Source organism: Trichechus manatus, unplaced genomic scaffold (genome assembly GCF_000243295.1).
Source record: "Trichechus manatus latirostris isolate Lorelei unplaced genomic scaffold, TriManLat1.0 scaffold00126, whole genome shotgun sequence".
Lineage (NCBI taxonomy): Eukaryota > Metazoa > Chordata > Mammalia > Sirenia > Trichechidae > Trichechus > Trichechus manatus.
In genome coordinates this window covers 6,591,985-6,617,756 of record NW_004444062.1, presented here as the reverse complement: position 1 = coordinate 6,617,756, position 25,772 = coordinate 6,591,985, and positions in this window count along the sequence as shown.

The following is a 25,772-nucleotide window of genomic DNA, read 5'->3' as shown; positions in this document are numbered from 1 at the left end:
GAGCTGGAATTTAAATCAGGTCTTCTAACTCAAAGACCCTGTTTTCCCTACTCTTCCATAGACACAACTCTTGGAGAATATTGGTCATAATCATAAAAGCACTCATTGAAAGTTTACTATGTACCAGACACTATAGTAAGCACTTAGCACATAATAGCATGGTTAACCCTCACAAAGGTCTATGATGTTGGAGTTACCATTTTTTCTATTTTTAGATGAGGTAACTGAGGCACAGAGAAATTAAATATCTCACCCAGAGTCACATGGTTAAGAAGTGGTAGAGCTTGGATGCAAACTCAGAACAGCCTCAGTAAACCTATACAAAACCCATTGCTATTGGGTCCATGTTGACTCATAGTGACCCTACAGAACAGAGTACAGCTGCCCCATAGGGTTTCCAAGGAGCAGCTGGTGGATTTGAACTGCCAGCCTTCTGGTTAGAAGCTGTAGTTCTTAACCACTGCACCACCAGGGCTCCCAATAAACCTATACTACTAACCTTATACTATATAGCCTCTTGACATAAGTTTTCTGCTTCTCCTTCCTCTATTTTACTTTCTATTCTTTGTAAGATATATTTATTGGTATATATATATGTGTGTATACGAACCCACCAGCCTCTTGGCAAGAGAAAGATGTGGCAATTGGCTTCCATAAAGATTTACAGCCTTGGAAACCCTATCGGGCAGTTCTATTTGAACTGTAGGATTGCTGTGAGTTGGAATCAACTCGAAGACAACAGGTGTAGTTTTATATAAGTAATATTTATTGTTTGTTTTTTCAGTGTGCCCATTTTTAAGTTGTTGCTCTGAGTTTGGTTAGATAAAGTTAGCTGGGTGGGTTAATTGTCCCTAGGCTGGGTCTAGTCATTGATGGAAGAGTTGACCTTACAAAATGTATTTGCTGATGTTCTGGATTACAAAAACAAACAACACCAAAAGGAGGAGTTATGGTGGAAAGACAAGATGAAATAACTCAGACTTCCTAGATTTTGCCATCAAACTCCATATTGGGCTGCTGGACTCCTAGAATTTCTCCCAGACCTCTCTGCTTTATCCTAGAATAAGCAGGATTGATCAGGGTGCTGATCTTCAACTGTTCTGGCTCTTGCTCAACAGTAAGGGGAAAGGTCTAAAACAAAAAGTGATGTGGACTGAGGTCTTCCCGTTTTTCTCTGTTGGCATGCTTACGTTATTGAAGAGGTTTAGGCATTTTTTTCTTCTAGTGGAGTCAATAAATATTTACTATGTGCAAAGCATGATGCTAGGCATTGTTGTTGTTGTTGGGTGCTGTCGAGTTGATTTGGACTCATAGCAACCCCATGTGACTGCCCCGTAGGGTGTGCTTGGCTGTAATCTTTATGGAATATCACCAGGTCTTTCTCCCACATTCTTGGGGGGACATATAAATGCATTAGCGTAGTCTGTGCTCAGTATCCTTAGGGAAGCTCTATACTCATTAATTGTGACATAAAACTGATTTTGTTAAATGTTATATTAGAGGTTAAATCAAAATACAAAGGGAATGTAGGTGAGAGAATTTTAATCGAAGGTGAATTTTAATGGGAGACATCTGGAAAGTCATCATAGGTGGTGAATTAATAAAAATAAGTAAATAAAATAAAACATTATTTTGAAGAGCAGATTTGTGGAAGTTGGACGACGGAATAGAGGTTAATAGTTTTCAAGCCCCATTGCTGTAACCCTTACCAGCTTTGTGGCCTTAGGGGCACCACTTAAGGTCTCTAAGACTCTGTTTCTTCACCTGTAATGTGGGGATATTACATAATACCTACCCCATAGAATTCTTTGGAGGATTTTGTGAGATGATGCTTAGCTCAGCATCTGGCACAGGGGAGGTTTTTGGTAAATGCTCATTATAATGTGTGTGTGTGTGTGTGTGTGTGTGTGTGTGTGTGTGTGTGTGCGCATGTGTGTTTGGGAGAGTTTGCTGGTGGGCAGGAATACAAAGAGCAGAGAAGTGGGGAGGGCTGTGAGTGATTATGTATATGGGTAGGTAGTGTTGAAAAAATTGGGGGGGAAGATGTAGTGGAAGATTAGAAAGGTAAATAAGAATCCAATACAGCACAAATTGTTAAGCACTCGACTACAACCCAAAAGTCTGGCATTTTGAACCCAGAGGTGCTTCTGAAAGGTCACAGCCTTGAAAACCCTATAGAGCAGCTTTACTCTGCACACATGGGGTTGTCATGAGTTGGAAGCTACTCAACGGCAACTACCACAAGTGGAAGACCTTAGATTTTACTCCTTTGGAAACAGGAGGGCCAATGACATTTTTGAGCCAATGATTAGAATGTTCCCTTAGGTCCTAGAAGATATGACCAGACCCTGTGCTTATAGACACAAACATTTGTTCAGCCTACAGTCAGTGCAACAGACCAAGACATTCCCTGAAGATGCACCCTCACTCCCCCACCTTTTTTTTTTTAAGTTAGTCCTTCCCATTTGTTTTGAGGCCCAGAGGACAAAGGTGATTTGAGTTTGGGGGGATAAAAAAGGGGAGGAGGGGGACAAAACAAAAGCAACAAAAAATATTTTTGCCCAGTTATATACTCCAAACCAGCTCTTCTTAAGTTCCCTTATACAAACTCCAAAAAAAATAACTGGTGTGGGGGCAGAGGTTTACAAGGTTAGCAGAAAATTTCAAAACACATGAAACTTGATTCACTTCCACGGAACTGTCTTCTCTTCCTGGTACAATACCCCGTAAAATTGTAAATAAGGTATTGGAGCTAATAAATCAATCACAGAGCGGCATTCCTGCTGCCAATCCATCCTCTAGAGAATGAAATCCTGAGGGTGGACTGAAGGAATTACAGTTGGAATCTGTGGCATTGCCAAAGCGCCCTGCCTCGGCCTGCCAAGTTCAATGTGAACTTTCTTTGCAGCAGTTAGAACTCAGCTGCCTTTGTGCAATGCAATTCCAATTTACGGCAATATTAAATATAGAGTTTATGGAAATACACTGGGCCAGTGAATTCATTTAGCTCATTAAGCTTAATTGCCAATGTTAAATCCCTGGGCTGGCAATCTTCTCTGATTAAAAAGCTGCTAAGAGCTCAACCTGGGGCTGCTCTCCCTTATTACTGTTCTGAAGAAAGTCTAAGTATTGAGCTTATTGTGGGGGTGAAGATTTCAAGTCAATAATTAATGGCATGATTACATTTGTTTTCTTTCTGAATTAACTCATGTTACCCATAGCATTTGCACCTCATGTTAACCATTAGATGTATTTATTTGTGCGCCCAGTATTTACTTGGGTAGTGGAGTTCTAAACCCGAACCCATTGCCGTCGAGTCGATTCTGACCCATAGCCACCCTATAGGACAGAGTTGAGCTGCCCCATAGAGTTCCTAAGGCTGTCATCTTTACGGAAGCAGACTGCCACATCCTTCTCCCATGGAACAGCTGCTGGTTTGAACCACCGACCTTCAGTTAGCAGCCAAGCACTTAACCACTGTGCCATCAGGGCTCCTTGTTGGACTTCTAATACCTGTTTTTTCACTTAAACCAACCAACAAACCAAGCAAACAAACAAACAGAAACAGTTGCTGTCAAGTCAGTTCCTACTTACGGCAACCCCATGTGTGTCAGAGTAGAACTGTGCTCCATAAGGTTTTCCATTGCTGATTTTTCAGAAGGAGAATGCCAGGCTTTTCTTCCGAGGCACCTCTGAGTGGACTCGAACTCCCAATCTTTTGGTTAGCAGCCAAGTGTATTAACTGTTTGCATCACCCAGAACAGGACTTTTTCAGGAGAGTAGGGAAGGGGTCCTGCCTTCCGTGCTCCGGTTTGAGGAAGAAGTTCTTTTTGCCCCTGTTTCCTCCCAAAGGGAGGCCTGTCACAGCAGAGCCTTTCAGTGTTTGATATAAAAGTCTCTTTGACTGTGTGGCCCCAGGGCCTGGGTGGCGTGCAGTGTATGGCTAGCCACATCTTACCCCAGCAGAGGCCGCTTTGCACAGCTAATGAAACCAGGCCTTTTTCTTTTAAAATGTCTACTTTTCTTCCAGCAAATATTAGTTTTCTACTCCTCAAACTCTTTCTGCACCCAGTGGGGGACTGGCAGACAGTCTGTAGAGCGACTCTTGCCAAATTATTAGTTTTGGATGAAGTCAGCTTAAATTTGAGCAAGAAAATGAAAACTCTGATGATCAATTTCTCTGGAACTTCTCTTCCTGCCAGAAACAATGTTAAGTCCTTTCCCAACCCCCAGTTGCTTTCATTTCTTTGCCTGAAATGGTGTGTATTCATGTGTGTATGTGTGTATGCATTTTTACTGGCTGTATGCTGTGGAGAGTGGGCAGGCATATTTAGTTTATAACCCTCTGGCTTTGGAAAGAATCACCTTCATAATATTTGTTCTCTTAATGAGAATTGGGTGGGTATATCAGCTGTGTGTGGGTGTGTGTGTGTATGCATGCACATGGGAGGGGTTGGTGGGCTCCTCTGCTCCTGGGGCTGTAAATTCTGCAAGCTCTGGTCTTTTGCTCTATTCACTCTGGAATCAGCTAGGCCAGTCTTTCTAAATTTGTTGACCATGAATCTAAAGTTTCAATCTGTCTACAACATATAAAAACCTATTTTGCAAGAAGCTTTTGGATTCCCATTGTGGGCTATTAAGTCCCTGCTGCCTCTTTAAAACTTCCTTCCTCGTTTAGCTCAGACCACTTGGGCCCCTTCATGGGGCAGGGACAAAGAGGGAAATTTATATGTCCATCTTGTATCTATCTCTGGAATGCCAGATTCTTTTATCTTTTTTTAATGGTCTTTTTTTTTTTTTTAATTGTGATTTAAGTGAAAGTTTACAGAGCAAATTAGTTCCTCATTAAACAGTTAACACAAATTGTTTTGTGACATTTGTTGCCAATCCAGAGATGTGTCAACACTCCCCCCTTCTCCACCCCAAGTTCCCTGTTTCCATTTGTCCAGTTTTCCTGCCTTCTCGTCTTTCCTCAGATTCTTATATCTAATTGCCTATTTAAATCTTCCCATAGATGTCTAATGGACATCTTAAACTTAATATGTCCCAAACCAAACTCTTGACCTTGCCCAATCTAAACCTGCTTCTCTCAGTTGTCCTGTCTTAATATATGGCAGATCCATCCTCCCAGGCCAAATATCTTGCAGTCATCTTGATCGCTGTCTTTCTTTCAAATTCTACATCCAATCTATCAGCTATACTTTCAGAATATACTCTTCATCCAACTATTTACCTTTCACTACCTCTGCTGCTGTTATTCTGCTCCAGGCCACCATCATCTTTTGCCTGAATTATTGAGGTAGACACTAATGGTTTTCCCTGCTTCTTCCCTTGCTTGGTCCACCATACTCTCTTCTCAACACAGGAGCCAGATGATGGTTTTACAAAGTAAGACAAATCATGTCATTCCCTGTTCAAAATCTTCTAGTGGCTTCCTGTATCTCTCAGAATAAAATCGGTAGTTCTTTCCATTGCCTTCAAAACCTTACATAATCTACCCACCCACCTTCTGATCTCATCTCCTATTATTCTCCCCTTCACACTGACCTCCAAGGAGCACTGGTGGCACAATGGTTAAGTGCCTGGCTGCCAACCAAAAGGTTAGTTGTTCAACCCCCCCGCCCCAGCAGCTCCATGAGAGAAAGGCCTGGCAATCTGCTCCCGTAAAGATTACAGCCAAGAAAACCCTATAGAGCAGTTCTACTCTGTCACACGGAGTCACTGAGTCTGGAATGGACTTGATAGGGCTTCAAACTGGTTAGCTCTGGTTCGAAGTCCAGCCGAGAATTTGCATTTCTAACAAGTTCCCCCACTGAGAATTTGCATTTCTACCCCCAGATATACTGAATCAGAATCTACATTTTAACAAGATCCCCAGGTGATTCTTATGTATAACTTCCTGGAAACTTGTTAGAAATGCAAATTTAAACCGGTTGTAAGCCCTGACTTGATGGCACAAAACAACAACACTGACCTCCTTACTGTTTCTTAAACATGTCAGCCATGCTCCTGCCTGAAGTTCCACTTTACACTTTCAATTCCTTCTTCCTAGAATGCTCTTTCTCCAGATATTCAAAGTCAACTTATTGGAGAGGACTTCCCTCAATGCTCTACCCAGAAACACTCTGTCTCTTGTCACTCTGTCCCCTACTCTTCTTAAATTTCTTCTTAGTTCTTGACCCTTACTACATATATGTTTGCTACTGTATTTTACCATCCACTTGAATAAAAGCTTTATGAAAACAGGGACTTTATTTTGTTTCTTCTTTACCTAGAACTATGCCTAATACCTGGTGGTGGTGTTAGGAGCCATTGAGTTGGTTCTGACTCATAGAGACCCTATGTACAACAAACAAAACAGCCCAGTCCTTCGTCATCTGTACAATTATTGTTATGTTTGAGTCCATTATTGCAGCCACTGTGTCAATCTAGCTCATTGAGGGTCTTCCTCTTTTTTGCTGACCCTCTATTTTACCAAGCATGATGTCCTTCTCCAGGGACTGGTCCCTCCTAATAACACATCCTCGCTTCTAAGAAGCATTCTGGCTGTACTTCTTCCAAGACAGATGTGTTCGTTCTTCTGGCAGTTCATGTGTATGTTAAATATTTTTCGCCAATACCACGATACAAATGCATCGATTCTTCTTCTGTCTGCCTTATTCACTGTCCAGCTTTTGCATGCATATGAGGCGATTGAAAATACTATGGCTTGGGTTAGGTGCACCTTAGTCCTCAGAGTGACATCTTTGCTTTTTAACAGTTTAAAGACGTCTTTTGCAGCAGATTTGCCCAATGCAATATGTTGTTTGATTTCTTGACTGCTGCTTCCATGGGCGTTGATTGTTGATCCAAGTAAAATGAAATCCTTGACAACTTCAATATTTTCTCCACATAGCACATAGTAGGTACTCATTAAATATTGGTTGAATGAACTACATGAAGGCTATACAGGAATACCCTGGATGGATGTTATGGGATGCTGATGTCTGTGGCAGCTGTAGGGGTCTAAGAAATGAGTAAAAAGGCCATGAACATTAGGGCGGGGCAAACTAAGCTGAGAGCTAAGTGCTTCTCCTCTACTTCCTGCAAAGAATGGTTCAACAATTTTATTTTCTCAAGAGAATGAGACAACCACAATGGCTAATCAAATAGGTCAATAACTCATGTCATTGGTTTGTGAGTATGTGTGTGTGTGTGTGTGTATGATATCCTAATGACCTTTCCCAATTTCCAACTGTGTTGGAATGAAAAATTGTTCCATATTTGAGCTTGATCAGACACACAATTATTCTCACTGCTGGCTATAGGGTTGCCATGAGTCAGAATCCACTTGACAGCAACGGGTTTGGCTTTGGTTTTTGACTACAATCACAATATAGCCCTACTCTCTAATTAAAAAGCTGATCAGTCTATTCTGGACATCACAAAGAACATTCCGGGTTCCTATGAAGTTCAAAACACAGTTTTTGTCAATGGTTTAGGAACTCTAATTTGTATTTCAAGTTTGTTGAATTCTCATGTTCTTTAAAACTATACTAATAATTTTTGAAGCCTTTAAAGTTTATTTTAGGGACCCAATTCCTAATACCTTATTGGGAAATCTTGGATTTATAGACCTAAAAAGTGTATGTGTTTTGGCTACAGGTTAAGATGATAGATTCAGCCTACCTATCTTCCTCTCAAACGCTACTAAAATTACAGCAAAGAATATTTTTTAAAGCATAAACTCACAGGAAAAGGGAGTCCAGAATAGGAGAGAGCAGTAACACAATTTTGGAAGTTGGACAACACATGGATACACAATAACTGATTTAGCAGATCGTAAAAAGCCATAACCCAAATGGCAGCGGGGAAAGCTGCCAACTAAACTGCACAAAAGGCATAGGTACTTCTGGAACTGCGGGTGAAGGGGGCTAATACAAGAAGTAATTAGATCCCTAGATCCCCTTCCCTCAATCCATACCTCTGAGGGTCTACTCATCCTGTTCCTGGAAGGTGTTTGGAGGCTTATTCTTTGTAAAAACAGAATGTTGATGGTTGGGAGATCCCAGGTGGATGGATCCAAAATAAGTTGCCATCAAGTTGATTTCGACTCATAGTGACCACATATGTGTCAGAGTAGAGCTGTGTTCCACAGGGTTTTCAATGGCTGGCTTTTTGAAAGTAGATCCCCAGGTCTTTCTTCTGAGGCATCTCTGGGTAGACCCAAACTTTCAACTTCTTTGTTAGCGGCTAAATGCATTAATTGTTTGCACCACTCAGGGACTCCGGTAGATGGATACCATGCCCCAAATAGGGGGATTAAATGACTGTATGCAAATTGAACACTGATGGTACAGATCCCAGAAGCCAAATCCTCACTCTCCAGGCAGGAGATTAAAGGTACTTCTCTGGGGACTCTGACCAGTCCAAAACAAAATGTTTACCAATAACTTTATTGATGTATCCTCAATCATTAGCCCTCTCATCTCCTCCCAGTTTGAAGCCCAAAACCTCACCCGTGAACTGAGAGCTAGCAGTCGATTTTTTTACTTCCCTACTCTTAATCATGAGCAGAGAGCCAAAGATTACCAGACACTAGAGAAAAACCTCTAACCTGGAAGAAAATGATCAAGACCAGCAAACAGAGAGTAAAGAAAACAAAACAAAACACAGAAACGGAAAAAAGAAAAAAAAGCAGAGAAAAAATACTTGGAGAAAATAAAAATGATATAAAGTAATACTTAGAGAATAAAACAAAAATGAATTCTTGGGCACTGAAAATATGAAAGCAGAAATTAGAAAAGAACACTCAACAGAAGGACCAGAAGGTGGTGGGGGGCGGGGAGATGAGTAAATTGCTTGCAAGTAGAAAGAAAAAAGAGGTAGAAAATAAAGGAGAAAAGATAGGAACACTAGAGAAAGTCTAGGACTTGTCCAATATTTAATTAACATTCCAAAAGAAAGAACAGAGAATATATAGAAAAGAATATCAAAATTAAGAAAAGTTCAAGGAACAGAAGGACACATGTTGCAACATTTAAGGGGCCACAGTGGATAAAGTAATGAAATCAGATCCATACCAATACATTGTGAACACTGGGGACAAACAAAATTCCGCAAGTGTCCATGCCAAAAACAAACAAAAAAAAGATCCACGTACAAATGATACGGAGTACAAAAAGACTTCAGAATTCTCAGTAGCAGCATTGGAAGTGAGGGGAAAATACAGCAATTTCTTCAACATTCTGAAGGAAAATTATCCCCAGTCTATACCTAGCCAAATTATCAGTCAAGTACCAGGGTTAAAAAAAAAAAAAAAAGATATTTTTTTAAGATAAAGATCTCAAAAGTTTTCCTTCCATGCTCTCTTAGGAAACAAGTGGAAAGTGTATGCCTTCAAAATGAGAGGGTAAACCAAGAAAATGAATACGGAGATGCAGCATAAGAGAGAGAGAGAGAATCCAGGACAATATTAGTTAAAGGAAATTCCAGAGGATGTCTGTGCCCCAGATGATGAATGACACCCAGCCCAAATTGGAGCAGGATAACCTAGAGACATGGTAAGGGCCATCATCTCAAAGATCCCACTGTCATTGTAACTGGCGTGGATTTTTATATGTGTTTGTCCCATCTTGACCATGTGCTGGTGAAGTTTATGCTTTTCCTTCCATGGCCTGCTGTCTGGATCAGCTGAGAACACTCAATTCATCTCACAGAAATGTTCTGTCTACACTTCTGGAAGTAGACCAGAAGATACCATACCACCTACTGCCTCCATCCATATTTCTTGTTGGTATGGTGCCATGGTCCATATACAGCCCTGCCAGGTGTCTTAACTTTGGGATTCTTATGTTTCTCAGGTTTATTCATGACCTTGCCCACTGAATTGTCCAGTAATTTTAAATCTGTAAATTCTTAAGGAAACTGGAGCCAGATTTTGTCTCTGAGAGCATTCTCCTAATGGTGGCAACTGCCCTGACATAACAGTTTTTGCTTTCTCCTTAAATGTGTTGTTTCAGAATCATATATAGGTGGAGCGACTACAAGGATAGAGCGGGGATGTTTAACATAGACCTGAGAACAATGTTTGCCTCTGAAGGGGAGGGTGGGAAATGTGGAAGAGCTGATGGGCACATAAACAGGTAATTATCCAACAAGTGCTTGTGCAATGACAGAGATTTGCATGGAGGGTTATGGGAGAACAGAACAAGAAAATGGGGATGGAGAGAATATTAGGGAAGACTTCCTGTAAGAGGTGATACCTCATGAGCCAAGACATGGATAAACTGCTCAGGATCAAAGCAATGGCTATATGTGTGGTCTTGGGACAATTAGACATTGCTGGAGTCACTTTTTCACTAACAAGAAAGATTCCGAAACATTTGCCAGGGATACTTTAAGCAAGACCCAAGTGGTAAGGGACAGTGAACAAAATTTATATTATTTTCACACAAATAACACGCTGTCTTGGGCTTGGTTCTCTAGAGAAGCAAAACCTATAAAGAGTGTAAGTATCTATGTGTTGTTGTTGGGTGCCATGGATTCAGTGCTGACTCATAGCAACCCTGTAGGACAGAGTAGAAGTGCCCCTTAGCTGGAGCACTTTCCAAGGATCAGCTGGTGGATTTGAACTGCTGATCTTTTTGTTAGCACGCAAGCTTTTAACCACTGCGCCACCTGGGCTCTGGGAACAATGATGCAGACGTGGAGGCAGGTCTGGGCCCCAGGGGAGCTGCAGCTGCTGGCCCAGGGGCAGCAGGAGTAGCTCGAGTACCTGCAATTCTCCCACGAGGACTGAGGCCGCCTCGGCCAGTAGTGGGCAAGGCCATAGGACAGGACTTTATTTTTACAACATGAAAGACCAAACGTAACCGAAGCTGGGCCACTCCCTCTGCCAGCGCCCCTGGGGCGGGACACACCTCAGAGGCTGCCCACTGCGGCCCCCATGCCTGGGGAAGGAAGCTGCCCTCCCCTTACTGGAGGTTGTGCAAGGCCTCAAAGCAGGACTAGCCGCAGTTCCAGGGGAGCCGGGGCCTGGCCGGCGCCCACGTGATCCATAGCAGCCTCTGTGCCTCCTGTCTTTGGTTTTTCTGAGACTGCTGGGGGGCGGCCATTCAGACCTGGTCCTTAGGGAACTGAGGCGGAGGCTGGCTGCTGAACTCTACAGCACCCCCAAAAATCTTTGGAACTTGTTCCTTTCCTAAGTCACATGTTTCCTCACTGTTAAAACGTCTGTGGTTTTTTTTGCATCCAAATCCAAAAGGAAAAATAAGCTGAGGGGGGAGGGGCCGTTGCAACAGAGTTTCTCGCTTAAGGGGGTCTGGGCACCCGGGCTCAGCACGGGCTGGGAGAGATCGTCAGCCCCAGGGAGCAAGGTGGTAGTCCCGTTTTCCTACTGCGGCGAGGCTCGGCCGTTTCCGGGCAGCGAGACTGTTCTTCAGCGGTGAGCTCCGGCTCAGGTGGCCACAGTGGTGGCGGTTGCACTGGCAGAGCCACAGGGAAGCTGGCCATGTAGAATACTCAGCCCAGGCGCCTGGTCACCTGCAGAGACAGGCCTGGGTGGGCTGGCACCCTGGGGAAGGGGTGGGGGTGGTACCAACACCTTGGGGCTACCCCTCTTTCCTGGGGCTACCCCACCCCTGCTGCCCACCCATCAAGGCTACCACTCCTCCCATAGTGACTCTCCTTCCTCCGGAGCCCACCTGGGCCTGGATCTTGGGTGCAGGGCCTAGCTTCAGCCCCATGGAGGTCAGCAGGTGCTCCTGGTTCAGCAGGGGTAGGGTCTCCCCATGAATCCCTTGTTCTCTGAAGACCTGTGGTGACAGGTGGGGGTGGGTGGGGGGGGGGGGGTTCATGACCTGAGTGCAGGGAACAGTGCCTGCCTGCCCCTACCCCAGATCCTTCTGGAATCCTTCCATCCCAGCCAGGGGCCATGGCCCAAGGGTTTCTGGAGAGGGAAATAACTATCTAGAGAGATTTATATCAAGGAAGTGGCTCACGTGGTTGTAGAGGTTGGAACGCCCCAAGTCTGTGGGTCAGGCTGGAGGCTTTTCCTGACTGATGTAGCCACAGGGGCTGACGAACCCAAGATAGGCAGGTCAGATAGCAGGGCTCTTGCTCACAGGCTTCAAAGACATTGGCAGTCAAGGTGACAGGTAAGCCATTAGCTCAAGTCCCAAGAACCAGAGATCAGATGAACAGGAGCCAGCTTCACGATCCAGAGCAAGCAAAATCCCCTTTGAGCTTTGCTAGAGAGTCCACCTATATTGGATGCAGGCCACACCCCCAAGGAAACTCACTTTCAGCTGATTGGCTACTCACAGCACATCCCATCATGGAGATGATCGTATTATATCAAATCTCATCATGGACGTGATCACATCATCATACGACTGCCAAACTGTATCATAATTGCCAAACCACTGAGAATCATGGCCCAGCTAAGCTGACACACAACCTTAACGAACACGCACGCTTTCTGTGTTTGTTTGCCAACCAGGCCCAATCTTCAAGAGGGGTTTTCATAGTGTACTATGCTAATATTTTTTTACAGCAACATATAGACCTCAGTGGGTGAGCCTCTGTAACCAGCAGGGTCTTAGGCCTTAATGGAGTGATAGTCACAATGTTTAATGACCAGCAAGGACACCAGCCAATCAGAAATGACACTAGATATAAATAATTGGTGAGGAGATATCCAGGCCTGCATTATATGGCTGCGCAGGCTGTGCGCTGCCCAACTGTAGGCAGCAGTCCTGGCCATATCAGAACATGCAAACTGAATATCAGCTCCAGGCTAGGACGACCTATCCCCATGTCTGATGTGACTTGAGCCTCACAGGCAGGACTTAGGATGTCTTGAGGGCATCCCAGAATTATGTCTTTCATGATCATCAATTCTTCCAAGATTGGTGCCACATTCCAGAGTGGGTTCAACCTGCTGGTTCCAATTTCTCCTGCTGACATCTCATATTAGTCAATTAATTTTGGACTTGTAAAAATGGTGTGATGAGGGAGGTGTCTGACCTCCTCTAACTTCACAAGGAGGAAGGAGAATCAAGATCAGCAGCCCAAGGCTGATTCCTGTGAGGCAGAAGTCAGACATACCTCCTCTCTCCAACATTTTTACCAGTTCCGACACCAACCGTCCCTCCCACAGCACTCTCTACTTCTCTGCTGGGTCTGATGATTTGTTGCGATGGCCACACAGAACTCACAGACAATACTCATGATTGTGGGGTTTATTAGGGAAGTAACAGGTTACCATTCAGGTTCAGGAATGCTCAGGATACAGTTCTTTGATCAGGACAGCCTCTCCTCAGCTGTGCCTGCAGGCACACCTCTCTCTGCCCTTCCGCCTCTGCCCTGCTTGGGCAAGTGTTACAAAGCTCCTTTAGCTCTGCGATAAGCGCCTGGAGGCACTCCACTCCTCCAGTAAGCCTCGGCCTGAAGGCACTCAGCCCTCTCCTGGGTGGTGAGCCTAACTCTGCCACCAAATGTCCGGAGGCAACTCACTTCGCAAGGAAGCCTCCTGCTCAAAGGTGCTCAGCTCTCTGACTCTGTGGGTCAGCACATCCACCATCCACTGTAACTGCCTTGCTCTGTGGGCCAGGTAAGCCCACCGAACCAACTCCTGCCGGTCTCCTGGTTGGACTACCTCTGCCGCTAAAGTTTCTCTACTGCTGCTTCTTACCGTCTCTCACTGTGTCTGGTGTTATAGCTGTCTCTGGTGTTACAGCTCTCTCTCTGTCTCCTGGGTCTAGGAGGTCTCAGCACAGGGATCCTGGTCCAATGGACATGGTCCATTCCTAGCTCTTCTCTTTTGGTGGTAGTAGGTCCCCCTCTGCTCTGGGATTGACTACTCTTTTATGACTAGCAGGGTGGCAAAACTGACCAATCCCCTTGTTAGGGATCATACACCTTATTTGCATGGTCCCACACCCACAAGGGTGCCATGCACCTTACTTCCATTATTAGCAAGCTATCCAATCCCCTTGTGGGCCACAAACACCTCATTTGAATAGTCCTACCCAGTCATTTGGTGGGAGTTACAAAGACTATGGCCAGAGGGGCCATATTAAGTAATTCACTGCACTACAGGACTTGTAGTTGTTAATGAAATAAGCACAAGAAGCAGTTCCTCCTGGGAAAAGAAAAATAAATATTCTAGGCCTGTCTCTGAATCAGTGTAATTGAACAGAGATGTTAATTGAAAACAGTTTAACTCAGCAAAAGTCACAAACATAAATTTCTTTCCAATGTGTTTGCTAAATTAATCATTCTAACATTTATCCTGAGTTCTTAAAATGAGATAATATACAAATGAGTGACCTCACTTGCAACTTTCTATTGCTTTGTGCGATGGAGGGAGGGAGAGGAGAGAGAGGTACACCTAGAATTCTGACACAATAAGACGTCCAGTTCTTCCCTTCCTAATAACCTGAGTGCTTACCCTGAACTCACCTGATGCTAATGAGCATCAGGCTTGTTTGAGAAAATGCCAGCTTTTAATTTAACAGGGCTAGTTTCTTAAGAAAGGAGCCCTTCTAGCACAATGGTTAAGTGCTTGGCTGTTATCTGAAATGTCAGAAGTTCAAACCTACCAGCCGCTCTGCAGGAGAAAAGACCTGGTGATTTGTTCCCCTAAAGATTACAGCCTAGGAAACCCTACAGGGCAGTTCTAGTCTGTCCTGTAGGGTCACTGTGAGTTGGAATTCATTTGACCACACACAATAGCAAGTTTCTTTAAAGTCTAAATTTAGGCAAAGGTTAAAAAAAAAAAAAAAAAAGCTACAGTTTTTAACCTACTGATTGATACATCTTTTAAGCTTTCTGGACTCTTGCACCTCAGCTGAGTTTTCTTAATTTATTGTGGATGAGTGATCCATAAAATTAACGTGCTCCTTTTCATAAACAGTCTGGTTGTAAACCTTTGAGATTTGAGGCCTGGTGACTGCCGTCTTCTGTCAGGGCATCCCCTACCACTACCTGGGTTTCTTTAGAAGTTCTGCTCTCGAGTCTGGCTAGAGGCCCACCAGTCTGAGTGCGTGCTTTATGGTAGGGTTCACAACCAGGTTTGACGCTGCTACCTGCTGTTTCTTGAGGTGGGGCATTGGGTGTGGCTGCAAACGAAAATAATTTCATCCTGATGAACCAGATTGTTCAGACTTGTGTTAGTGGGCGGATCCTGGTGAGCTCTTACCCAAGCCTGAGGTAAGAGCCTGGAGTCACACTCTTTATCTTCTGGCTCCTGACCTGGGGTCAGTGCGTCAATAAACCAGGCTATTTCAGACCTGCCTCGTGATGTGTCTGGACACTGGACTGTGGGACATGGTTCTGAAAACCAGATGAGGGCCATAATCTGGCAGTGAGTGGGGCCCAATTTTCTTTCTTGGAAAAATCTCTAAGGGTTGTAGTATTCATTCCCCAGTGAGTTAAAAAGACTTCCGTGAGACAAATGACCTTTTGAACGCTCGCTTTAGGTTTCATAGGCCAATACCCTTAGTCTCAAATTTCCCAGACCCTCCAGCCAGCTCTCTAGGTTCTGTCCAGAGCCAGATGCTGCCCTTCTCCCCACAGTGCTGTGCTCTGAATGTGTGGCTGAGGCCACAGCTGAGGCCCAACAGGCATGTGAGGCCCATCTGCTGGTCTGCACAGTCTGTGTCCCTTGTCCAGCGCCCTGTTCTTGGCTTTTGGGGAAATGCTCACCTAGTCTTGGACACTGGTGAAAGAATTACAGAACAACTGAGAAAATTCCTGGTAACCGAGGCCTTTACGGAGGCTCAAATTTAGCTTTCAACAGAATTACAAGAACAGTAAACAAAGGTCCTGTATGTCTCTGCCATACACCAGCCTGGGATGGATTTCCCAAGTGTCAACTCTCAAAGGAAGTTTTCTCCCAAAACTATTTGATCTGGGGAGTGCACTCTAAGTCTTACCTACTCTGGAAGCATGAAACTGCTGAAACCAGTTCAGTTCAATGCATATAAACCTGCTCCTATAAGATGGGCCTTGCAATCAGGCAGATCTTAGCTCCCCCACTTTCTAGCTGTGTGACCTTGGAGGAAATGCTTAACCTTTCTGAGTCTCAAGTTCCTCATTGGTACAATGGGGATAATAATACCTACCCCATAGTGTTGGGTTACTGGAAGGATTAAATGAGATAATATGTGAAGTGCGGGTAAAGAGAAATAATTTCAATACATGAAGAAGCAGTTGCTATTATTTAACGTGTGCCCTCTATAGACTAGGCACTGGGACACCAAAAGAAAAAGACACAGCACAGCTTATGGTCCAATAGGGATCAGATCATTTCAGTGGGGTGTGGTGAGCAGAAAGCTGGAGACACACAGATGGCGCTAGAGGAGCTCAGCTGAGTCCAGCCTGGAACCTGGTACTACTTGAATTTCTTCCTTCAGTTTTGTAATTGCCTGATAGTGATGTGTTTCCTGGCCACAGTTGGAGTCACGGGTGTAACTAGGTGGGGCAGGTGAGGCCAGAGGCCAGGTGCAGCCTGGGGAAGAGGTGTGGGGGTGGGGTAGGGTGTGGTGTGCAGGGCCCTGCCCTACCCTGAGCAGCCTACGGGATGCTACTTCCTGGAGAGGCAAGACCTCATTGTCAACATTGGCACTGATGTTCCAGGCAGGCCACAGGACTACTCGATCCTTCTTTACCCAGCCGGAAGTGTCAGTCTAGAATGTGGAAAATACCTGGAATTGTACCAGTTGCAGAGAAAAATTTCTTTTTCTTCTTTCTGGATATATGCAGGCTGCTTAGAGTGTTCCTTCTTGGTTGTACTCATGGAAACCACCACACTGTCATACTCACTTTTCATTGGCATCTTTTACGTTTAGTTGGTTTTTGTAGAAATGAAAGTTGTTAATCACTTTTAGATTCTCAGAAAAACCCAAAGTCTGGTTTAGCGAAGGGTGTGGCCAGAATGGATGTGTTGGATTGAATTAAGCATTCGGTCATTGTTGGGTTTGACAATAAACTCACCAGCCTGGCACTGGAGACTGTCCACCCTGTTGGCCATTTCAGGTCTTTCCAATATATCTCTCCTTATATGTCTCCATGTTTTATTCTGTTGAGCCTCTGCACCTTTGTTCTTTCTGTTTGGGATGCTCTCTTTTCTTGACCTCCTCTGACTGGATATAATCCTTCTCTTTTCTGAACCCACCCTTAGCAAATTTTTGGTACCACTCTTAAAATACTTTATATATACTGTCTTTTAGTATAGTTACTTGAGTACGCATCTTATCGTTTCTGTGAGATGGCCAACTAGTTAACTGCTGGTAGGAGCCATGCCTGCTCCCCTATGTATCCTCAGTGCCTCACACATAGAATATGCTCTAAATACTTGTTGAACCAAAGGAAATTAAAAGAACACGATTAAACACCCACAGTGCACCAGAGGATGACTAGAAAGGAATCTAAAGCCACAGTTCCAAACTTTATAAGTCTTCCTGGCTTGTCTTGGTCTTAGATTGTAAACATTAAACTCATTTAGAGCCTTCAGAGTGTTTAAGCAAGTGCTTCCCTTGATGTGGCTAATGTTAACTTTAGAAATTGATAATGAAGAATAGAAAATAAGGTGTCTGTGAGTAGCGGTGATTAACAATATTCTCTGTAGAATGGTTGGTGTTGGGTATCTGAGGTTTCTGCAGGTACTTTATATGACATGTGAATCAGTAAATTTTGTTCAGATAGCTTCCCTTGCCCAACTAGTAGTCCTGCAAATACCTTAGATAGATCAGTGAAACTCATGACCTTCAGGAAAAATAATTTAATTAAACAACAACAACAACAGTTGCCTTTGAGTCGATTCCAATTCATGATGACCCCATGTGTGTCAGAGTAGAACAGTGCTCTGTAAGATCTTCAGTGGTGATTTTTTGGAAGTAGGTCACCAGGCCTTTCTTCCAGCGTGTCTCTGGGTGGGTTCCAACCACCAGCCTTCCAGTTAGTAGTTGAATACTTAACCATTTATGCCACCCAGGGACTCAATTCAGTTCAAAGAACATAAAAAAATCACACAGTAGGTTTGGAAAGTGGCTCTGTATGGGACTGGATTAGTCAGTTTTTGTTGTGATAATGTTGTGTAACAAACATCCTCAAAGTCCCAAAGGCCTTCAATAACAAATATATATTGTTTGTTCATGTTGCCTGTCAGTGGCTGTGGGTTGGGTGTTGTGGCTCAGAGTCGCCCCCATATGTCTTCTTATTCCAAGACCCAGGGTGAAGGAGCACCTCCGCTGGTGGGCAGTGTTCTCATGTTGGAGGGCAAGAGTTCAAGAAAGCCGGCAGATATTTGCAGCACCTCTTCAAGGCTTCACTTGAAACTAGCATGTAGTCACTTCTACCCACATTCTGTTGGCCAAATTATTTTACATAGCCAAGCCCCAAATCTATGGGCAAGATCTATGCGGAGAGACGGGAGACTGAATATTTACTAAATTATAATACAGTCTAGCACAGGGACACTGAGTATATTTGATTTCTTCTACTGATGCTGCAGGATGGACTCCTTGAAGAAAGAGTCCAGCACCTTGTTCTTGGCCTGGAACATTGTTGACAATCTGTGTATGGTTGTTTAATAAATGACTGGACGAGCATGACTCAGTGTAACTGGTGCATGGTCTTTCTCTATTTGCATCTCCTTTTCGTGGAGAAATTCCTTCCTTTTAGAAATGCAGACCATGTAGGGGATGCATATAATTGGAAGCTCTAATCCTAGTCAAAGTAGAGTGTGTGCTGCCCGTATGAATGGTGGGGCGGTAAGAAGGGCAGTCTCTGGAGCCAGAGTTATCCTCGGGAGGACGTGTGGGTGAGCAGATGTGAAGAGGTGGTTTGGGCGGCTCCCCACCCAAGGTCACACCCAGCAGGGACCAGCAGCGGATGGAGAGTAAATAGGAGATGTCACCTGGTGAGTCTTCCCCCACCCAGTAAAGGCGGATGGGTGTGCCCTGCTGAGGGAAGCTCATTATATAAAAGTTTACTCTTACAAGATGGGTGGCTGGGGAGGGAATATTTCAGTTGCAGAAGCCTGCTCCTTTCAGAAGGAGTTAGAGTAGGAGTCCTTTAACTCGCGCAGTCATGAAGGCAGAAAGGCTGGGACGTGGGATCAAGCTGACCTGTGCTGGAGTCCCAGCTCTACCATTGCTGTATGATATGGCTCAGTCTCAGTGTCCTCAACTACGAACTGGGCAGAATGATAGTACTTATTTCAAGGGCTCCTCTAAGGATTCAATTCCGTGTTGCCCATTAAGCTCTTTGTACTGTGCCCAGTATGTAGAAAACATAGTAATTTGAAACTTCTACTACTACTTATTTGTATTTGTATTTTAGGTACATTGGCGTAATTTCAAATTTTATAAACTTTAGTTACATAAACTCCCCAGGAAAATATCTATTGTTCAAAACAAGGAGCTCCTATAGGTCTTCTTAGGAAATTTGAGAGGAAGAGACAGAGAAGGAAAAGGAGATAAGGCAAAAAAAGAAAGTGTAGAGAAGAAAAGGAAGAATACTGGGTGTTGGAGCATTCTGAGGAAGAGAAATGAATACGGAATTGACTGGAAAAAGAACTCTTAGGGTTTGGGAGTGAGTGGGGAGAAGGAGGAGGGCCCAGAGCTTCAAGGGACCAGAACCAAGAGCGAATCCTCCTCAAGGCAGCATGGGATACAGAAAGCCAGAGGATGAGCTAAGTCAGACTCATCAGGAGTAAGCAAGACTCAGAGACCTGGCCGGTACACCAATGTTCATTGCAGCACTATTCACAATAGCTAAAAGATGGAAACAACCCAAGTGCCCATCAGCAGACAAATGGATATACAAAATGTGGCATATGCATACAATGGGATATTTCTCAGCCATAAAGAGAAATGAAGTCCAGATGCATGCGACCCTGTGGATGAGCCTTGAAAACCTTATGCTGAGTGAAGTAAGTCAGTCACAAAAGGATGAGTACTCTATGATTCCACTCACATGAAATAGGCCATCGTACACAGACCAAAGCTTAATAGTGGTTAGCAGGGGTGGGAGGGAGGAGGAAAGGATGAGTCATTGCTTAGGGGGCGTGTGCCTCTGCTAATGGTGGCGGAATAATTTGGAAAGGGATAGTGGTGACGGTTGCCCAACATGATGAACATAATCAATGTCAATGAATTATACATGTAAAAATGGTTGAATTGGCAAATGTTATATATGTTTTTACCACACAAACACAATACACGCAAAAAGAATCAAAAACCTTGAAGATCAAGAAGAAACAGCAATTTCACAGGTGCAGAGGGGGTGGCAGTGAAGTTAGCAGAATTCAAGGTTTAATCTGTAGCAGAAATGGGCTGGGAGTGAGATCATGTGAGGAAGGAGAAAGGGTACCCAGTGTGATCGCTGCAAACATCATGGGACCAATATACCTTGCCTAACAGGCCTGGGCAGGCCACGTGTGAAAATGTTACCAGCTAGGGAAGAACAAGGAGCCCTGGGGGTGCAATGGTTTAATCGCTCAGCTACTAACCGAAAGGTCGGTGGTTCAAACCCACCAGCTGCTCCGTGAGAGGAAAGACCTGGTGATCTGCTGCCATAAAGCTTTCAGCCTAGGAACCCCTTTGGGGCAGTTCTACTCTGTCCTGTAGGGTTGCTATGAGTTGGAATCGACTCAAGTGCACACAACAACAGGAAGAACAGAGGCAGGGCAGACCAGCGGGAAGGTAACTGCACTGGTTCCAGTTATGGCAAGACTGATGTCCCCATGGGTGCTCCAGGCTGATCCTTTGATATACAAGGACGATGAGGCTGTCCTCTCTTCCAAAATGTTCCTTACGTTAGGCTGCACTTCCATCTTATGTTCTGGAAGGCCAGAGCTGAAGTTCTTTTAAGATGTCATGAAATGTTGAATCTACTCCCAGAAGGAAGAGGCCCTAGCTTCAATCTGTTGGAAAATATGTAACAAAAGGCACCTCTGTTTGCAGAAAGCACCTCCTTTGTGAACAGCCAGGGTTACTGATTTCACAGCTCCAGTTTATCCTCACAGCACGGAGCATCTGCTCTGCTTGCAGATGTGTGCTTGGTGTCTAGCTCAGTGTCTGGCGCATAGCAGGGGCACAATAAATAGTTGTTGAATGAATAAATGGAAAATGCTGGAACGTATGAGATAGATCTTGTTAAGGGAATTTCAAAGTTCCTTTACATTAAAAGCAAGAGAAATCAAAAGAGCTAAACATTTATGGATCTGAGAGAAGAACAGGAACTTTGCTTTTAGGAGGAATTTGATGTAATTGCAGCTCCCGGATGGTGCAAACAGTTAACACACTTGGTTGCTAACTGAAGGTTGGAGGTTTGAGTCCACCCAGAGGCACCTTGGAAGAAAGGTCAGGCAATCTAGTTCTGAAAAAATCTGTTGTTGAAAACACAGTTCTATTCTGACACACATGAGGTCGCTGTGAGTCGGAATCGACTTGATGGCAACTGGTTTTGATATTAATTACAGTTTTTCCTGAAAGCAGAGGTGGTGGACCCAGGCCATGTGTGGTCCCATGGTAGCATTATCCCGGGCCTGGCCGTATCATGGGGCCTGGTGGTGCACAGGTTAAGCATTGGGCTGCTAATGAAAAGGTTGGCAGTTCAAATCCACCAGCAACTCCTTGGAAACCCTATGGAGCAATTCTATTCACTATTTACAAGGGATTGTCAAGGTGTAGGGAAACTACAGGGGATGAGGTGGAAGCTTGTGGGTTAACAACAGGGCTGTACTACCCCTAGATCTGAAACGGTAAGGAGAGGGTGTGGATGGGGACTGTGAGAGAGAGCCGTGTGCAGAGAGCTCCACGACAGGACAGTGACCTTCGGTGGAGAGCCAGCTCAGCCATCTTGCAAAAACCCTAAGGAAGGAAGCTGATCGAAAGGATACTCTAACGTCATGCTGCCCTCTCCCTCCCACATCCTACAGTGTTCCCTGTTGGCTGTGGAGACAGCCCCTACCGGTCAGCCTTCTGGGCTGCCGAGCAGGCTGGAGAAGGGTGGAGCTTGGGTATGGAAAGGTACCTGGAAGATATCCAGTGTAAGGGTCATTTAAGAGCCTGGGGAGAATAAAATGTGAGGTGGAGACTTCAAATTTGTAGGTGTGGTCACCTCTTAAGGCACCGAAGAGGAGTCTGACTATGGAGTCCAGCGTCTTAAGTCAAGGTGTGGTCATGTGGGGTGTAAATTAGAAAGCACAGAAGTGTCATGAAACTGACATAAGGTGGAGCACTGGGTGGGGCCAGGGAGGTCAGGCTTAGGTGTTGCCCATTTAATCTTTATTAATGATCTATAAGATATAAACACCTTGATGAAATTGGCCAAGGTGACCAAATTATAAGATGTTACAAACTCTGGCAGAGAAAAACTAATGAAAGATTTGCCAGTGGAAAATTCCCCTTGACTTAATAAAGACAGAATCTCGCCTAATGAGATCTAGCCATCTGGGGGCAGCAGCATGATTCAAAGCACACATATCCACTAGGAGGCAGAAAACAGGAAGGGCAAGTCGTGGGGAGCCACCAAGACTAAGTTAGAGTGAAACGTGCCGCAGGAAATGCCGACTGGGGACTTTTGGTAGAAGGAAAAGATCTGTGTTGTGTGATTCATTTACATCTTACACGTATTTGTAGCTTGGTCATCATGAGTACAGTAAAAAAAAATAATAATTTAATTACCCAGGAACTCGCACAGAGCTAAGTCCAAGAAGAGATGTATGTACTAATGACGGTCTCTCACAAAACCTAAATTAAAAGATCATATCTCTTGGAATACCGATAAAAGTGTTGTCTCATATTTTTTACATACCCTTTAACCTAGAGTTCTACTTCTAAGAATTTATCCTAAAGAAATTACCAGAGCAATTCTTACAGCTACAGGTACAAGGATGCTCACTGTAGATTTGTTATTGTTGTAGTTATGTGCCGTCAAGTCGATTCTGGCTGATAGTGACCTTATCCAAAAAAAACAAACAAAACCCAAGCCCATTTCCGTCAAGTTGATTCCAACTCACAGCAACCCTATAGGACAGAGTAGAACTGCCCTACAGGGTTTCCAAGGAGCAGCTGTTGGATTTGAACTGCCGACCTTTTCTCCTGCAGAGCGGCTGACGGGTTTGAACCACCAACCTTTCCATTAGCAGCTGAGTGCTTAACCATTGTGCCAACAGGGCTCCTTAGAATTTGTTACGGTGGTTCCAAATTGGAAACAATCTGTATGCCCCATGGTAGGAGATGGTTGAAGAAAATTTGATAAATCTGAAAAAAATAGATGTAGGAGAATTTTAATGACATTGGAATATGTTCAATATGTGATTTACGGAGGAAAAAAAAAAAAAAACAGACTCTACAACACTATGATCCCATTTCGGTCACACACACAGAAAGAAGACTAGAAAGGTCTATGTGAAATAATTTAAAGTGATTAACTCTGAAAGATGATATTATTGGTAATTTCTTTTCTTTTCTTTTTTTTTTCATTTTGCTTACCCAAACACTCTAAAATTTCTATAAAGGACATGCATTACTTTATGGTATGAAAGTGAATTTTTTTTTTTTTTAAACCCACATTGAGTATTTTCTTTTGTCTCCTGTAGCCTAGTAACTCTTTCTGGTGTTATACCCAAATCAGTGAGGTGAGACAGAGCTGTGTAGAGGTGATTGGACAAATGATTGAGGGAGCTCCCTGAGAGCACCAAGGAGGTCATATATTCTGTGGTGACACTGGTGAGTGTGTCTGAAAACCAGTGGAAGGTCATGGCTTACTGAACCTCAAGGTGAAAGATCATTTGGCCCATGCACTATTTATTATTTGGCTTTGAATAAAAATGATACCAAAGTCAACTGGGTGGGGTGGGGTGGGAGAAGGCAGAGTTGAAGTGTACCTAATAATAGGCTTTAAAGACTGAAAAGGATCGTAGAAATCATTAGTCAGACATGCTAGAAGCTCACTCTAGTATCAGCAATGATAGCAAAAACTTGCCAACCATCTAAATTTCTAAAAAAAAAAGGGGATTTTTAAAAGTAATTTTTAGTAAGCCCCAACAATGGAATAGTGTACATCCCATAAAATGAGTTTATACTGGAATATTCCTCAGCCCCTGCAGGTCACTCCTAAGAAAGCGACTCAGGTTTGCAGAACACAATTTATAAATATCTGAGATCCTTTGAGCTCTTAAATGCTATGCATGGTTCTAGGATTCCTTATTTTTCCAGAGAGCCTGATTTAAGAGACATTATGATAAGAGTATAAATTACAATCCAGAAAATAAGGAAGAACCCCCCACCATCCCATTTAGAAACACTTATTCAGCACCTACTGTATGCCAGGCATTTACTTGGTGGTAGAGATAACAGATGAAGAAGACATAATATTTCCCATTCAGGAGTTCACATTCAAGTGGAGGAAACAGACCCAGAAACAGACAATTATAACAGAGTGAAGCAAGTTCTATGATAAGGGCTCATACAAACGGAAAAAAGAACCTTGAGGGTAAGGTGTGACTTAAGAAGAGGGACATTTAAACTGGGCCTCTGCAGAACACAGCCTTAGACAGGAAGCTAGAAGTCTGAATTCAGGGTACCTGCTCTAGGGGAGGCTCTCTCTCTGTTGGCTCTGGGGAAAAATCCTTGTCTCAGCTTCTCTAGCCAGCCATCCTTGGAGTTCCTGGGCTTAATAGACTGGTTGCCTCTATCATCTTCAAATAGTGTTGGTCTTCCTCCTGTGTCTGCTCTTTTTCATCTCAACAGTGATCAGTTTAAGGCACACCCTACGCTGATATGGCCTCATTAGCGTAACAAAGAAAATACTATTTCCAAATGAAATTACAGGTACAAACAAACAAACAAAAAAAAAAAAAAAAAACACCCGATGACGTCAAGTTGATTCCGACTCATAGCAACCCTATAGAACACAGTAGAACTGCTTCATACGGTACCAAGGAGGGGCGGGTGGATTCAAACTGCCAACCTTTTGGTTAGCTGCCATAGCTCTTAACTACTACACCATCGGGTTTCCATTTGTGACAAGGCAACCCAAAAGAAGATGAGAGTACTAGTTCTGCCATTATAAAATATTTATGACTAGGGTCTAACAGTTGGAGCCACTTACATTTGGAATTACCCGTAAACCCGTTGTTGTTGACTCAATTCCAACTCATAGTGACCCTAGAGGGCGGAGTAGAACTGCCCCATAGGGCTTCCAAGGAGTGCCTGGTGGATTCAAACTGCTGACCTGTTGGTCAGCAGCCATAGCTCTTAACATTTGGGATTAGGCAACCCAAAAGGAGAAGGCTGCTTCTGCAGTTTGTAAAAATGTTGTGACTTTGGGTAAATTAATTAGACTTTCTTGGTCTCATTTTCTTAATCTGTGAAATAAAACCAGTACCAGTTGCTGTAGAGTCAATTCTGACTCATGACGATCCCATGTGTGTCAGAGTAGAACTGTGCTCCATAAGGTTTTCAGTGGCTAGTTTTTTGGAAGTACATCACCAGGACTTTCTTCCAACATGCCTTTGTGTGGACTCAAATTCTGTCACGTTTATCACTACTTGTTTCATATTTTGATGCTATTATAAATGATATTTATTTTATTTTGTTTTTTTTATTGTTGTAATTAAATGAGGTTTACATTTCAAGTTAGTCTCCCATACAGAATTTTTTTTTTTAACATACATTGTTATGAGACCCCAACCGCTCACCCCATTCTGCGACAGCACACTCCTCCCCTCTGCCCCTGATTCCCCATGGACATTCAACCAGCTCCTAACTCTC